The 16526-nt window shown below is 39.8% G+C and overlaps 1 protein-coding gene across 3 annotated transcripts in view; it reads right to left on the minus strand.

The window, feature by feature from the left end:
• The window catches only part of FBN1 (fibrillin 1), a 157593-nt gene that overhangs the window by 102186 nt on the left and 38881 nt on the right, over positions 1 to 16526 (minus strand). The gene's annotated exons all lie outside the window — the stretch shown is intronic.

A 16526-nucleotide genomic window follows, 5' to 3' on the forward strand; every position in this document is an offset into this window, starting at 1 on the left:
TTTACCAGGAGTATGATAAACTTCAGATTCTGCAGGCCCCCTTTGCTGCCTGGTTAAACCTCCAGCAATATCCTTTAGGGGGTCTTTTCATCAGTTTGTTTTAAATACTCAGCGCATTAATTAAAATAATAGTGATAAAAATGTTAGGATATGTTTATTTCCACAAGTGTTCTCAAATGAGTCTCAAGGGAAGAGAATACAGACTGCAGGAAGTTTTCTGAGGACAGATTTCACTGTTATTCAGGCATACGCTGTACCAGATACGTGGGTAAGCTTTGCCTACAGCTGAATGGAGGGCATGTGGAACACATCTGCTTTGATTTGTTTATGGTAGGACAGGCCATTTAGCCAACAGACAGAACTGAACTAAGATGTTACTAAAATACTAGTAGGCTTTATTTTGTTCCATTCTGCAAGGGCAAAAACCAAACAGTGGTACTGCCAGCTCCTGCTGTCTCCTGTATATCCGGGGTGCGCGCTCCAGTTCAATCTTCACAGGCAACCCTAAAATGTTTTATCTGCTACGGTGCACTAGGACAGAGTCCAGCATCCTGTAAGCACAGCCAGCAACTTACAAACCTGATGTTTGTCTGTACTGAAAGTTACCAGGTGCCTCAGCCAAGGTCACTAAGTAATCCACACTGCCTTATAGTCATGACATTATAAATTCCTCCAATTTTTGTGCCACTTCCAAACTTTGTTAACTATAATACATTTCCACTAAACCATTAGTAAAAAGTATTAAACAGGGCAGAACTAAGAATGAATGACTTTCCCATCTGCCCCATCTCCCCACACCAGGTGCACCTTGAAACCTATCATTTAACTTATTTTCATTCCAATCCAGGGATGCTGTGTCCATATGCTGTAATTCTGCTGATTAATCACGCCACTCTTTGATATAATAAATAAAATGGCTAGAGGAGTCCTGTAAGCTATACAGTAGTGCTATATTGGTACTATTATCTTCATCAATTAAGCATGATCTTCTCAGAAAGGATATCAAGCTAGTTTGAAAAACTTATTTCTGATAAACTTGCACTAAATGGCACTAAATACCATTTACTCTTCACGAACTATGTATTAGTTCCTATAATTGCTACTCTATCTTTTGCCTATTAAACATACCTGTAATCACCCAGAAAATCTCTTTTCCTTTTAAAATACTGGAACAAAAATAATTTTCTTACAGCCTCTGGAAATTTGTCCTGTATTTCCAGATTTATGAGGAATTAACCTTCATGATATGAGAACCTTTCAGCTAGCTCTTTTCAGTCTCCCTGGTGCTGGTGAGCTGGACTAGCTGTATAAAAATATGTAAATGCGATTACTGCTATTTAATGTCATCCTTAAATGGTATCAGATTGCATATACGAAATTTCTGTCTTGTCCCCTCTGGACAGTACAGCTACTTTTACTGAACACTTCTCCCTCCTCTTCCCTAACAATTCTGTCAGCCTCATCATGAAATGGGTCAGAATCTCTCATAACATCTCCCTTACCCTTGGTTCTTAATTCCTTTTCATTGCCTTAACTTTTTTTGGCTTGGTATTTCTCATTGTGTCCGTCCCTTCACTTCCCCTATTAATTTTCTACACTACAGCTTCTATCAAGTTCTTTTCCCATTTTGAGTATTTTTGTAACTGCTCTCATTTTCCTAGTAAGACAGGCTTGTTTTGCTTTTGTTAAAACTTACATTGCTTTCTTTCTTATTGTAGACATACAGCTTTGGAAGCATGTAGCTCAAAACCAAGTATTGCCAGCTTTATCGCATTCGTTCAACATACAACTGAATACAAATAAGTCATGACCAATTATACCTATCAATTAAAAGACGTTAGTTTCAAGATCAATTCTTCATCCTTGAACAAAATGAGAATGCATGCTTTACTGGATGCAAAACTCCCAGGATTAAAACTCGTAATATTAAAACAATAGGTGACAATTTCTTTAGAAACACCACAGTTTTGTGTCAGCAACAAGAAATCTCCAGTGTACCTCCTCAGAATGAAATCCGTCATTGTAGATTGTCCCTATGCCGTTTATATATAGACAGTTTAAAAAAGAGTCATTTTGTTCTCAGTTGCAGTGGGAAGCACGCATCAGACAGTAGTGAATAACCCATCTTGTATTTTATGGGAGAAAATGAATGGATCAGCATTTACGATTGTTTGCTTTCAAGCTATAAATGACTTAACAGTAGCTAATATGACTTAGAAATGTGGTGAACCCAATGAAGTTAACTTTAAAATCATGCAAATCTTTCCACGAGGTTTCAGTAACATGAAGTAGGTCAAATATGCACTCAAAACCAAGCAAATCCAGCTCCTCTTTATTATTATCCAAGTTCATAGCACTTCAGTATGGAGAATTATAGAATATATTTTCACCTAATCTTTTGCCTCGATAAATTTTACTCTTAATGCTCAGTTTTCTGCTGAGTACTGCTTTCCTTCTATTTTCTCAATCTTTCACCTTTTCACAAGTATGATTTGCTTTTGTGTTCTTAATGGAAAATTCTAAAGGTCAGAAAATGAATAAGAAAAAGATACTTTGGATGTACACACCAACCTATGGCCACAGAGAAATCCACATCAAGACTCCTCCATACAGAGGCTTGAATAAAAACAGCCCTAAACTTAAACCATTCTTAATAGCAAGTTTAAGATTTTTTGACACATTACAAGATGAAGGCCTATGAGAAGGAAATGGGATTCCACGAACACAACAGCAAAATGAAAAGGGAATGGTATCACATGTAAAGAGATTTCCTTGAAAGTGTTTGGTTTCATGAATTCTGCTCATTTCAGAATATGCAGTAAACCCTAGGGTCTATGCTACAAGCCATTGCCTTGGGATATGAGCTGAAAAAAACAATATTTTGTAACAACAAAGTTTCCTTACACATTCATGTCATTTGCGATTATTCAAACTACTTCAATGAGTAAAATGCAAATACAAGGTACCAAGTGATCCATCAGGAGTTGGAAAGAGAGAAACAGGAAAAAATATAGCCAAAAACCCTACTACACATTTTGCTTGGTTTGATGGTTGTTCTTTTTTTTTCAGAGGTAATTTCATTTTAACTGAAGAACGTTGAGACTTGAAATTATTTTAGTAAAATGATCTTTTAAAGATGCGCAACTAGTAATTCAGATGTTTTATGTTACTTCTAATGCAAACTGCAGCACATGCAAGCAGCCTTCAGCAAGGCATTAGTCACAGTTATCTAACAACTTTATATGTTTCATCACATACTTCTTAGGTATTTTGATAGGAAATAATTCCACAGGGAGCCTCAGACAACTGAGAAGATGGCAGAAACTGTAAAACCACATTAAGTTCATATTCTGTCAAAAAGAGCAAGGGGGCAATAGAATGAGGCTGGTTTATACCATGCAAGAATCCAGCCTATTAAGTCTGCAGGAATGAATCAAGCTGCATTTTGATCTAAAGCTTGTTCCTGTTTCAGCCACAATCATCAAATAATTCTAGTTATCTTCTCAAAAGATCCTTTATGCTCCTAAAAGCATCAGAGAGGCTGCTGAAATATGTAGTACTGGCAGCCTTTGATCAAAACCAAGCACAGCAATAAATAATGATAATTGTTCCAAGTAATGCTGGACAGCACCAAAGAGACTCCAAGTACCACGATAACGCAAGACTTTTGAGACCAGATACAGATCTTAAGCCCTCAGTTCACGTTACCTTCTGTTTGCAAGCACAATATAATTTTTAATGTAAAAATACAGGTTGTTGGTTTTGGTTTGGTTTTTTTAACTAATGGAGCCCGGATTAAACTAAATTTTTAACTAAACGGAGCTAGAGCAAGGATGCTGGATGAAATTCTGGCCACTCTTTCCTCCAAGATTCATTCCCTATAAATCTCCTGTAAAGAGTTCTTGATGTTTCAAATTAACAGCCTGATTTTCCAAACTAATAACCACCTGTTAGAGAGGTTGACAGACTCCTCCACCTCTCTTAAAATAAACGGAAACTGAATGGATGCAAAGGTCAAAGGATGAAACCCTAGCAAGGCAGCATTTATCTTACCGTGAGCAAGATCTCACTACCAAAAACAGGAAAACACCATCTCTTGCCATCATAAAGAAATGGGTAAAGATAAAATAAATGCTGCTTTCCCAGTTTTCAGCACACAGTATGCATAGCTCACACAGTTCCTTCTGTTGCACACTGGCTGAGCAGCAAAGAACACTGCTTGGAGGGAGGAAGCATTCCTCCTAGCTGTTAGCACTTCACATGGGTAAATTCTGCATGAACCCCCAAATGCAGCCAAGACTGCTGTGTAACTGAAACCACCCTCAGCAACGCAAACTGGCAACTTTCCCTCTCTTCAGTACAGGGGAAAAAGGAAAGAAAGGAATATTCCATTATCGTACAAATACTGAAAGAAAGGTCAGAAAGGGCTCTAAGGCAAGTGAAGTACCTTAAAGTTGATCTTTATTAGAACTTACTTTCCTGCCTAGCAGCACTTTTGTTTCTGCTGTTTGGTGGGTTGGTTTGTTCTTTTTTACCAGCTGAGGATAAAAGAGGAACACTGGAAGTGAGACTGCACAAGGCAGAAACACAGCCTTGCCTCTGCAAAGCCTGCTCAGCGCTGCCCACATGTGACCCACCGCACTTGACCGCTCGTGCCACTGCTTGGCCAGCCATCAGAAAAAAGAACCGCAATCGGTCACACCTGAGGATGCTCTTTCAGAAACTGATCTCACACAGCCAAAGAATAACGCTAGCTAAAAGGCTGGCAGGCTGAGTTTCAGGTAGCTGAATCCTTTCCACATGGTACATGACTTTAGGCAAATTTAAACTCTGTTTTTTCCTCAAGCATCCAAAACATGTATTTCTAATGAAAAAAAAAAAAAAAAGATTTCTAACAATTTGGGGTTTCAGTGGCATTCTTAAAGTACAAAATGGAATTTTAAATGGTGAGAGAACTAGTACCTATGCAGTTGCAAGCAGAAAAAAATACTGGGTAATTAAAATGCAGCACTGCAGTCGGATGCAGGAACAGTATGAGAAATCAAGCTTCCATCTTTCCCTGGTCTGGAATGGCAGGTGCTGAGAATGCTAGATATAACAAAAGATACCACATCTCTGTTACAGAGGGGGAGAATTTGCCTTAAACACAACTTTCAGATTAGAAAACGTAGGATCAGGATTAGAAAAAACAGATGATGGGATTTCCAAAGGAGTTACCAAAAATGTTTAGTGGCTGGACACTTATATATGGGAAAATTTAATGGGACAGAAGGGAACTCTGTATCAATGCAAAAGTCACCAATAAGAACGGTATGAGAATGACGTCATGCAGATTATGCTTTTGGAATAGGGATAAAGACAGTGTTTTATAAAAATTGCTTTCACGGAGCCATAAATGAAGAATCTTAAATGAATCCTAAAAATAAGCACATACAATCATATTTACCAAAGCTGATTCAGAGGTCCTTGCACAAACAAAACCCTTGTCACTTTTCCTGAGCATAAAAACCAGGAATGAAAGAAATGCATATCACATAGTCTGACCTAAAATCTGAAGTAAATGATGACACAATGGCAGCATAGATATGGTAAGAAACACAACTCTTAAAATTTTAGATCTTTGAGAAAGCCGTGTTTCTTGACAGGATTGGAAACCATACCATACCTCTCATTATAGAAACAACTATACTGTTAATGGAAAAACACAGCTTCCATCACTGTATGTTTCACTGTATTTCAATCATTTCACTCTCTTCAGAGAAGGCAACAACACATTTAAAGATGATGGAGAAAAACACCATGTGCCTCATTTCAGGAGGCAGGATGTGCTGTGCCTGAAATGAGAATTTTTGCAGTAAAATTCTAAGAATTACAGAGAGTCTCAGAGCTGACACAAGAGCACAGAATGACCAAGCAAACTGTAGCAGTAAGCATCACCACAGCACAGAGAGTTACAGAACACAAAGGTTTAGCATTTCAGGCTCAATTTCCAAATATCCTTCAAAGTGATTCTAGGTATTTTCAGATATCCTAACATCTCCTGATAAGGACAGAGAGAACAAACAGAATGCTTTACCCATGTACCCCTCCCCAAACATCAATGCAAACCTCTGTGTGTCACTGTACCAGAGAAGCAGCAACGGGCAATGAGCTCGTAACTCCGTTTTTATTTGCAAAATGTTCCTTTCAGTTACTTGTAGGCGTGTATGAAATCACGTTTTGCATACAGGACTTAGTGGTTTTTAACTACTGGTCAGAAAAGTGAATGACCATGCTGAGCAACCTGTAGGATAACTATTATTTACCTCCATCTTTCCCAACAGGGGACACGTCACACATCTTGCTTCACAGCCTAAATCAAGACCAGACACACAACACAACATTCCCATGTTAGCTCAATGCACTGACTTCCAACCATTTAAAAACTCAGACTCAATAATTCCTCGTCCACAGGTGACACCAAAATGCCAGTTGATAAATGCATCCAATCACAACACTCGTTTTTCCACACGGGCCATTTCCTTAAATAATTACTCACTGTTAAGCACTCCCTGTCCTCTCCTCCCCCCAGCCAGACACCATTACTCACCCCAGTCAGATCCCAGTGTGTCATCATTGGAAAGTACATGGCAAAGATATCAGAGGGTGTTCAGAAGGAAAGAAAACAAATCTTTGTAAAAATTTTAGAACTTATTTCCTATGATGTCTAGCGCTTCTTACCAATGAGGGTTGGTAGGTTTAGCTGTGGTATGTGAAGAAATTATCACCGTGCCACTTCTGTCTGCTCACTTCCAGTGCCAGAGGTGGCTGAGGCTATTATTAACAAGACCCTTTTTCTGCTGCCTAAGTGCACAGTGCAGCACAGAGCTCAAATAGCTGAGATTTAACACTGGCTAGTGCTAAGATGCCACTGGACTTAGGGACTCAGAGTACAACCATTTAGGCACTGTTTCTGGCAGAGTTATAAATCTGGCAGCAGAAATGCCTCAAAATACCACAGCTGTGCTGCGGACAGATCACAGCTCCAAATTGCCTCTCGTTATTTTAACAAGAGTAAAAAACATCTATGGAAGCATATCTAACACTTGCAATAAATAACTTCCACTGGTATCGTAACTCTTGATTCTGTATTAGTGAGCCACGAAAGTTAGTTACTGCCTCATATACTCCAGCCCCAGGAATATTATCCTCTAATTCATTATTCTGATGACCCCATTTCTGCATGTCTTCCTCACCTTTGCTTGTTGCAAATTGTTCTCTTATATTGACTTGCTGGCACACCTCAGCCTAAATTTATTTTACATTCCGTAAGCTGCCTCACAAATCCAAATTCTGCACAGATGATCTGTTTAACATGTCTATCGAGCAAATATTATCTAGTCTTCCTAGGATACTGGTTAAAGAACAGGACTTTTAAATAAAAGCTTACTAACCATGTGAGACTAACATTATCAGTTACATTTGATGTACAGAACAATTCAGGCTGACTATTTTCAAAAGTATTTTGGCAATCCATTTTCCAGAACAAATATACAACTATTTTCATGCCAATTTTGTTCTTGCAACTGACCCAGTTCTCGAAGTCTGTAACTGAAAAGTAATAACATTACAGTAATAAAATAAAAAAATAATGTTCAAAAAATTATTACAGAATTGGAGTGATTTGTTGCACACATTTTAATCCAACACGCAGACTAAGCATTTCACCAAAATCAAGGCTTTAGCTCTGTTGTTCCCAATTATGTGCGGCAGTAGTCCAAATACAGAAAATTGTTACCACATTTTATTCTTTTCCATGATGAAGAAAACAGTAAGCAATGCAGCTAATGCAGAATAACTTCTCATTTCTGAATAATCGGTTACCTGACAAACTCTAGCCCCCTACTTTCCTGTATAAGCTACAAAGGAACATTTCTTTGCAGATTTTAATTTTTCCAATTTCTTTCACAGGCTAGCAACAATGAAATAAAATTCTGAGTTTATTTCCATCTTTCTTTGCAAAAAAGTAACTAACTTTGGTGACATATTTATTGTCAAGACCAGATGATTATTAAGGAGAATGGATTCAATTGAAGAACTCTGGAAGTTTCACTCTAAAAAGAACAAGTTGGCTGAAGTTTATTACTTTTTAAAAAGAGTTCTTAAGAAGTGCCACGTTATAGAAAGTCTCTTAACATACCACAAAGTATTAACTATTACATAGCAAGGTAAAGACAAAGCTTGTAGACGAGTTCTGTATATTTTTTTCTCTTTGGCTCCAGAAGACACTGACAATAAAATAACTGAGACTATCCAAAAGTAGTGCACACTGTGTAAGAAAAATAGATCCTAATGACTTACAGTACATTAAATAGACCAGCATCCAAAGAAAGGGAAAATGCTTTCAGACAATGCAACACACAGGATTTAAAGAGATACAGCTCACATTTGAAAAGGAGAGGGAGTGGTACAATATATTAGACATAACCTTTTTTTTTTTTTTTCTAAAATATAAATGTTCCTCTGCAGTGTCATGAAACACAATACAATTGCAGAGCACTGGAATGAAACTCAGTCCAGAATTGAAAACGGGTTATAAATAAAAAGGGGAGGTGAGAGGGAGGAAGGGAGCCAATTTCACTGCTCAAACTAAGTGAAATACAGTGAATAAACATACAGCAGGAATGGTGAGAAGTCGACTTGTTTTCAGTGTGGATCACTTAAAGGGAAGGCAGTAAGTCTAATAATGATGTTTTGGGTGTTGGTAAGTATATATTACCACAATGACACATGGACAAATAACTTTTGTGGTCCTAACAGAATGCAGAACATCTAAAGTCGTGGCAGCTCTTTAACTAGGTAATTAGAGCAATCAACAATTTCTTCTCACTCCTGTGTAACTAACAGCTGCCAGGAATTACCCAGCTTGACCTAAGCAAGCTCCCTTTTTGCCATAACCCTAAAGGACCAGCACTCCTGAGAAATTATGGCAGTGGAAAACTTCACCCAAACAAAAGGGGCACATATTGTATTCCCATGAAGACTCTTCTCCACATGGCAGACAGCTCCCTGGCCAAATTTCTTCAACTAGGCACCTGGCCGGGGTTTTGTATTCACAGTACTTCCCACATACATGTATTTTTAGTGATATTTTTTACTGATGGCAGATTTTATATTATGTAAATACTGGAATTTTTTTTACTAGCCTGAAGACTTTGGAGTAACTAATATTGTTGTTTTTGAGTAAGGTGGTAACACAGAGTTTTCTGTTGCAAATAGCTAGCGAAAAAGTCACAACAGATACCTGAAAAACAAAGACAACATACAGTATTTTGATTTTCACAGAAGTATTTTAACAGTTATTTCATTTCATGATTGCACAACGACCCCTTAAAAGAATCTCAGAAAGCATTACAAATTTAAGTCAATAACGTACGAAAATTGCTTCCGGCACTATCTCACCTCTAACTCTAAGGGTGAAACACATCAACTACTTAATTGAAATACCATGCAACTCTCTGTGTTACAGGATCAGATTCCTTCCTCAATGAAACTATGGCATCACTCTGTGTGTACACCAGTGCAATCATGACGAGAATCTGGCTCATTTTGCATAACCACATATATGGGATTTGCATTAAGAATGTGGTCCAAAAATAAACACAGTAATAACATGCACAACTTAACTCTGAGTAAGTCTGATGGTAACCCTGTTGAAATGTTACAAAATACTTGCCATAATTCTGGAATTATCTCATGTATTCAATACCTGTTGCTAGAAATAGAAAACATCTCCTTCCAAGAGGCCAATGATCTATCCTTGACTCACAAGTGTTTTCAACTAAGCAAGTATACATTTATTAAACACAGATATATTATATCCACCAATATTAAGTACACGAGATGATAACACTCACTTGTTTCATTACTTTTAATTTTGTGTACAATTCTAGAGATATTAATGTGGACCCTACCTCTCAGTTATTATTTTTCTGGTCTTCTTTGGTTTTTACAGGTTTTCAGTGAGCCTAGGGTTCTTCCTTCTTTAACACTTTCCTGTAATATTTACCAAAGCATTAAATTGCTCTGCTGTTAACTGTGAATGATCTTCAGAAAATCAAAGATACTCACAGAGTTTCTAGACTTCTATTTTTATTGGAAAGAGCCAATGAACATCAGATATATTAGTATTTAATTTTAAAAAGTAAAGCTATATCATTTCTTTAAGGTCTACTGTCACTCCTATCTTCACTTGGTTGAAGGAGTGTCCCCTTTGCTTAGCACTAATGGGTGGATATCCCACAAAGTCAATGAATGAGTGGCCTCGAGTGACTGCAGACTTTCTGCACTCATCACATCTTTAACCTAAGGATTATAGAAACTATTTATGACAACTGTCAATTAACTACTCTTTTTTAAAACCATTAGCAAAAGCCTAATTCTCCCAAGTAGTGAGAGAGTACAGAACTATTATTAATTATCTTAAAATGGCGGGGGGAGGGGGGGGGGGAAATATCCACAGACAATTATCAAACAGGGTCAAGTTCTTTTCTTACTTGCACACTGCAGGCAAGAAGAGTTAAAGATCTTTACTGACTCTTCTGTTAATAATGTAATGAAAAGCACATTTTATTTTTTAACTTAAGATATTAGTGGAGAACAATTGCTAGTCTTTCTGAAAGACTTCAAATTACCATGAACTCTAGGCAAACATGCGAAACTGCTTTTACTCAAAATGCAAGCAACTCCGCATTCTCAGCATATTGTTTAACATTTCTTTTTAATAGCATCCGTGCTGATGGCTTTGGTCTTTCCTTATTCGTCACACTTGCTGTGTATACGTTATTTTACTTAACAGGTACTGTTCATCTACTTTTACTTCAGCACTGGCAACTGGCATCTCTTCTACTTGATGGGAATGTCAGGTCCTAGGATTTCATTTGCCTTCACACATGGGGCAAGTCATTAAAACTTGGGAAACAGTCACTAGCCTGAGTGCCTTGAACATGAACATTCAAGCTCTGAGACTAAAATCCCAACAGATTTATGCTTTCTCCCTATTAGACAGGACTTGCTGGTTTTGTAGGTGCCCAGACATGGACATCCAGCATGAAGTCCACATCCCAGTTACAAGTGAACACTCATTGATTTTGGTGAGAGAATGACAATTCAGTGGGGGAATCCTGTTGCCTGTGACTGTGCATGCGCATGCTGGCATGTAGAAAACGGAACACATTGAGGGGGTGAAGAGAAGAGAGAGATCAAAGACCTCTTTCCATAAGCTGGGCCATACTGTCTCAACCAAAAGCAACGCACCAATTGTATTTTACTAATTATGTGCTCACAGGGAATACTGTCAGAATTTTGGAAACCATCATTTGTACTCAATCGTCCGTTACACTGATCACCATACAGTTTTGGATGATTTCTCACTACTTATTTTAGACATTCTGGGTTGAAAAACAAGGTTTCTGTCACCTCCATGCCACATAAATCCTAGTGGTCCTTCAGAGCCTTTTTTATTTTTGCCATGACAATCACTGAAATTTATCTGTGTAAATACACAGAACATCTGGAATTAATAGTTTCAATAAACTGAGTTCATAAAAGTAGTGCTCCAGAACATACATCAGTGAGAACCAGATAAGTAAGTTTTATTTGGGGGATGTGGGAGAAAGGAATCAGGGGTTCAGTAAATGAACCAGGTGTCTGTGAACAGCTAACTAGGGCACTGAGAGGAATGAGCAGTTCTGGCCTGTTCTTTGTATACTTCAGCACAGTAATGCTGATTTCATACAAAAATGGGAGATCCTAGTTGAAGGAGGATAATGGATATGCATGTATACATATCTGCACATCTTGCACTTTTTTCTTCTTTTCCATATGGGGTACAAAAGGTTAAAGCAGAGGTTTTGTAGCACGCTGGTTATACAGAGGTTCTCCAAAACATAAGTAAATACTCAACATAATAGGAACCACTCAGATTCAAGTCAGCAAACTTCAAGCCTCACTAACTCCCAACACAGGAGTACTTAACCTTTGAGTAGCATGGGTGCATCAGCCTGTCATGCAGCCTGAGCCTCCGTTTCTCAGCTTACACCACGTGGAGTAACATATACATAGTGTGGTGTAGCTACTAATGCACAGGTAATGCATTATGGTATATGAGTAGCAGAACCCAAAACATATGAAAATTAGAGAGCCACAGAATACCTAAGTCCCTTACATACATTTTCCATTCTTAAAAATCATTAAAATGCCTTGAAATTAAGTATAGTATTTATAGATTTAACTATGCTATTTATAGATAAAATATATAATTTATGTAAAATTTACAAAGCCCTTACAGGCTTTGCTTCTGTTTACAGATAAAAGTATCTGCAGAAACTGCTGTTGATCCAGATGCCTGTCTAATACATAATACTTCACAGCCTTACAAAATTCTGTGTATAAAAGGATGGAAACTGCTTTTTGGCCTACTTTCTACACTGACATACTGAAGAGGAGGGATAGTCTTGTGGTTGAGACACTTGGCTGGGACTGAGATGACCTGGGTTCAGTTTCAGACTCTGCTACAGACTCCCTGTATGTCCTTACACAAGTGACTTAATCTCCCTATATATTAGCTCCTCACATGTAACGTGGGGTTGCCAATATTTCTGGATGCTGTTGGGTTTTTTTCCTCTTCAGACTACACAGCCTTTGGGACACAGACTTGTGTGTTTTATGAATGATAAAGGGAGCCTCAAGCTGAGTTCAGGCCTCTTGGCATCACTCTAATAAAACGAGAAAAGATCTTTCAAGTAATGTTTTTTGTGTTAAGACCCTTCAAGGTTTTTTTATGTTCAATTAATTGTCAGTTTCTAGTAAAAGACCAGAGGAATTAGCTCCTGAGATCTTCTGTGCTGGGTGAGTGCAACAGCAGCAGAACGCATTCCACAGAGGAACTCATGCACAATCAATTAGGTAGTCTAATTAATTTTCCAACTCAATAGATGCTATGGACTTTTTTTTTTTTTCTTTTCAGAAATATATCTATACTGGATACACATGTGTAAAAGCAATCCAAAAACTTTTAAAATCTTAGAGGAGAAGGACAGATGATATTCACTTGAAGAGAATGGGCTGCTACATGGGAACAATGCCTTCTCATGTGGGATTCATATTTCTGTCATGAAAGGTGAAAACACATACGGGGGGATGAGTGTATTTTCCAGTTGACAAGGTTGTGTAGTGATCATTAGGGACTGACTTTTTAATCTGTATTTAGAGTGATTTATGGTATTAGGCACCCCATAATGAGTGTGAGGATTGAGTACACCCTCAGTACGTTGCAGATGACACCAAGTTAGGCCGGAGTGTTGATCTGCTGGGGGGCAGCGGGCTCTGCAGAGGGGCCGGGCAGGCCGGGCCCATGGGCCGAGGCCGGTTGTGTGAGGTTCAGCCGGGCCCAGCGCCGGGCCCTGCCCGTGGGTCACACCAGCCCCACACAGCACTGCAGCCTGGGGCGAGCGGCTGGGCCCTGCCCGGCGGGAATGGGCCTGGGGGGCTGCCTGGGCTGGCTGGGCATGAGCCCCCCGGGGGCCCGGGTGGCCAAGGAGGCCAGCAGCGCCCGGCTTGTGTCAGACACAGCGTGGCCAGCGGGGCCGGGGCAGTGACCGTCCCCCTGCGCTGGGCACTGGTGCGGCTGCCCCTCGAATCCTGGGGTCAGCGCTGGGCCCTCACTGCAGGGGGGACACTGAGGGGCTGCAACGTGTCCAGAGCCGGGCAGGGGCTGGGGAAGGGGCTGGGGCACGAGTCCCACGGGGAGCGGCTGGGGGGGCTGGGGGGGTTCAGCCTGGAGAGGAGGGGGCTCAGGGGGGACCTCATCGCTCCCCACAGCTGCTGCAAGGGGCTGCAGCGAGGGGGGGTCGGTCTCTTCCCCCAGGTCACAAGTGACAGGACAAGAGGAACCGGCCTCAAGTTGCACCAGGGGAGGCTTAGATTGGAGATTAGGAAAAATGTCTTCGCTGGAAGGGTGGTCAGGCACTGGCACAGGCTGCCCAGGGAGGTGGTGGAGTCACTATCCCTGCAGGTATTTAGAAGACGCATAGATGCAGTGCTCAGGGACATGTTTTAGTGGAGGGCTTGACGATATCAGAGGTCTTTTCCAACCTAAATGATTCTATAATTAGGAAGAACAAAAACATTCGCCATGTGGAAAGAGCATAAGAAGGACTTATAAAATAGGTATGAGCCAATCAGGGAAAAAAATTACAGATATTTACAGGGGTTTTAACCACAGATGAGATGAGGTACACTACAGCATCTAACAACAGAGATCTGTTTCTCTAGTCCTAACTCAGACAAAACCTCAATTCACATCAGCAGGAACTGTATCAAATAAGGACTCTGGAACAAAGATTAAAATAAGCAGAAGAATGGCCACAGAATTCCATGCCTTCTCTCACAGGGTCCTCAGCAGCAAATTTTCAACTGCCATTAATTTTCTCTGCACTTCCTTTCCCATCATTGTGATCACCCAAAAGTACTTACTCCACACTAACATAATGAAGTGTTTGTGAGACTATAGTTATAATTGTGATGTCTGGATTAAAACAGTGAGTTGTGACATTTCTAAGAGTCCTAAGGGAGCTGACAGTAAGTTATAGAGAATACGCAGATACTTGATAATCTACAATTATGGGAAAGATTACACAGAAGCACAACAGAGTGCTTCGGTTGGGATTTTATCACAGGCATTTGTATGTAAGCACAGACCAGATTTATAAGGGAACTTAGAAAAATGCCTACAGGAAAAAAAGTGATAAACATAACCATTTCTCCAAGCTATAACCTTAATCAGTTCAAATAACGTTGTTGCTAGATCAGATGAATGGACAAGACTGAGACAAGCAAACTCTGGAAAAGATACATGCTGCCTGTAGGTAGGGCAAAGCCGGAGCAGAAAGCCTTCAGGGAACAAGTGTGAAGGAAGGAAGGATACAAAGAAGCAAAACAGCAAAAGAGCAGAGAAAAGCAAAACAGGAAGGCAGCAAAGATGGGATGGATCAAAGCAAATCTAACAAATGAGTGGGAGGCAGAGACATGGAGAGATAAACAGTGGGAGCCAGCAGACACCATGTGTGAGAATGGGAGAAAAGGAAGGGGAAGGGAAGGAAAAGGCTGGCCAGCCCAAGAGCTTCGCCAGCCAACCCAGAGAGGGAGGTTTGCCAGGACAGGCTGGCCAACTACCTAGCTAAAAAGGAGGTCCAGAGAGCCAACTAGTAGAGAGCAGCCAGCCAGGCAAAGCCAGCCAGGAGAGGAATCCACATATTCAGTAAAGTGGGAGCAGTCCCAGCTCCACCCAGGAGCTGAGTGACCTGCAGCAAGCACCATGCTTTGCAGAGGGGGAATGGGCACTGGCAGCGCTCACCTTCATGCCACAAGAAGGAAAAACATGCCTGAGAATGTCCCAGCAACGGGATGAGCATCTCACTGGCACAGCAGCACAGTATCCCACCTGGCTATGCACTCTGAAATACTATCCACTGTTATCACTGGGTGACCAAATATGACCAAAAAACAGTTACACAAATTGCAGATATTAACCATGCATCTCTCCAAAAGGTGTTTTCCTCCCATCTGTAGAGCTGATTCTTTTTCTACTTTGATATTTTCAGGCTGATAAAGCAGAAATTACGTACCCAGATATTATTTGTATAGTTCAATGCCATAATCCTAAATCAGGAAAAACAAACACCAGGCCAGTGACAAATGAGGACAGGAGATAGGAAAAGGGGATACAAGCCACATGAAGAATGGCCTAACCCAGCACCGACAATATCCTGTTTATCTGTTAAACTAGGCAGCTCCCAGCTATCCAATTCTAAGAAATAAAATTAAGTCCATTAAATAGGGAAAAATTTGAAACTAGCTAGTGGATTTCTAATAGACAATAAATACTTGTGCTGTCTTCTGAAATATTTTTTACACTGAAAGAACAATAATTGAACAATTGATTGGAGCAGAATAAACCATGGCAAGGCCCAACTGTGTTCCCATCTTTAGATTTAAAATCTGTCTTTCAAAAAAGAAAAATAAATGACCAGTAAGAAATACAGATTTAAATTATTTCTGAGAACATGAACCTCCATTTCACCATCACCAGACTGTTAAGCACATCCTGTTCATTTTTATCTTCACAACAATTCTTCCTGCCACAACTCAGTATCATACAAAACAGGTACTGCGGTTAAGAGGTGTCAAGAAATCAGGACTCACAGAAAGAAGTGAGGTAATCCATCTACGAGCAATGTCTCAGTGCTTACTTACCTTACCCTCTGGATATAGGGTCTGATCCACACCACTGAAATCCTTGAATATATTTTTCCTTTTAACTTCACTAGGCTTTGAACGAAGTATTAAGCCATTAGGAAGCTAGTAATCCAATTCAATTCCCCTAGCCCCCTCAAGCCAAAAGCAGATTCACAGCTTAGACAGAGGGTACTTCAGGTATTAAAAGTCGACTTCTGCTTGGGACTAAGTACAAGAGAATGGTATGTGAT

The sequence above is a fragment of the Falco peregrinus genome, chromosome 1 (genome assembly GCF_023634155.1).
Source record: "Falco peregrinus isolate bFalPer1 chromosome 1, bFalPer1.pri, whole genome shotgun sequence".
NCBI classification, from domain to species: Eukaryota; Metazoa; Chordata; class Aves; order Falconiformes; family Falconidae; genus Falco; species Falco peregrinus.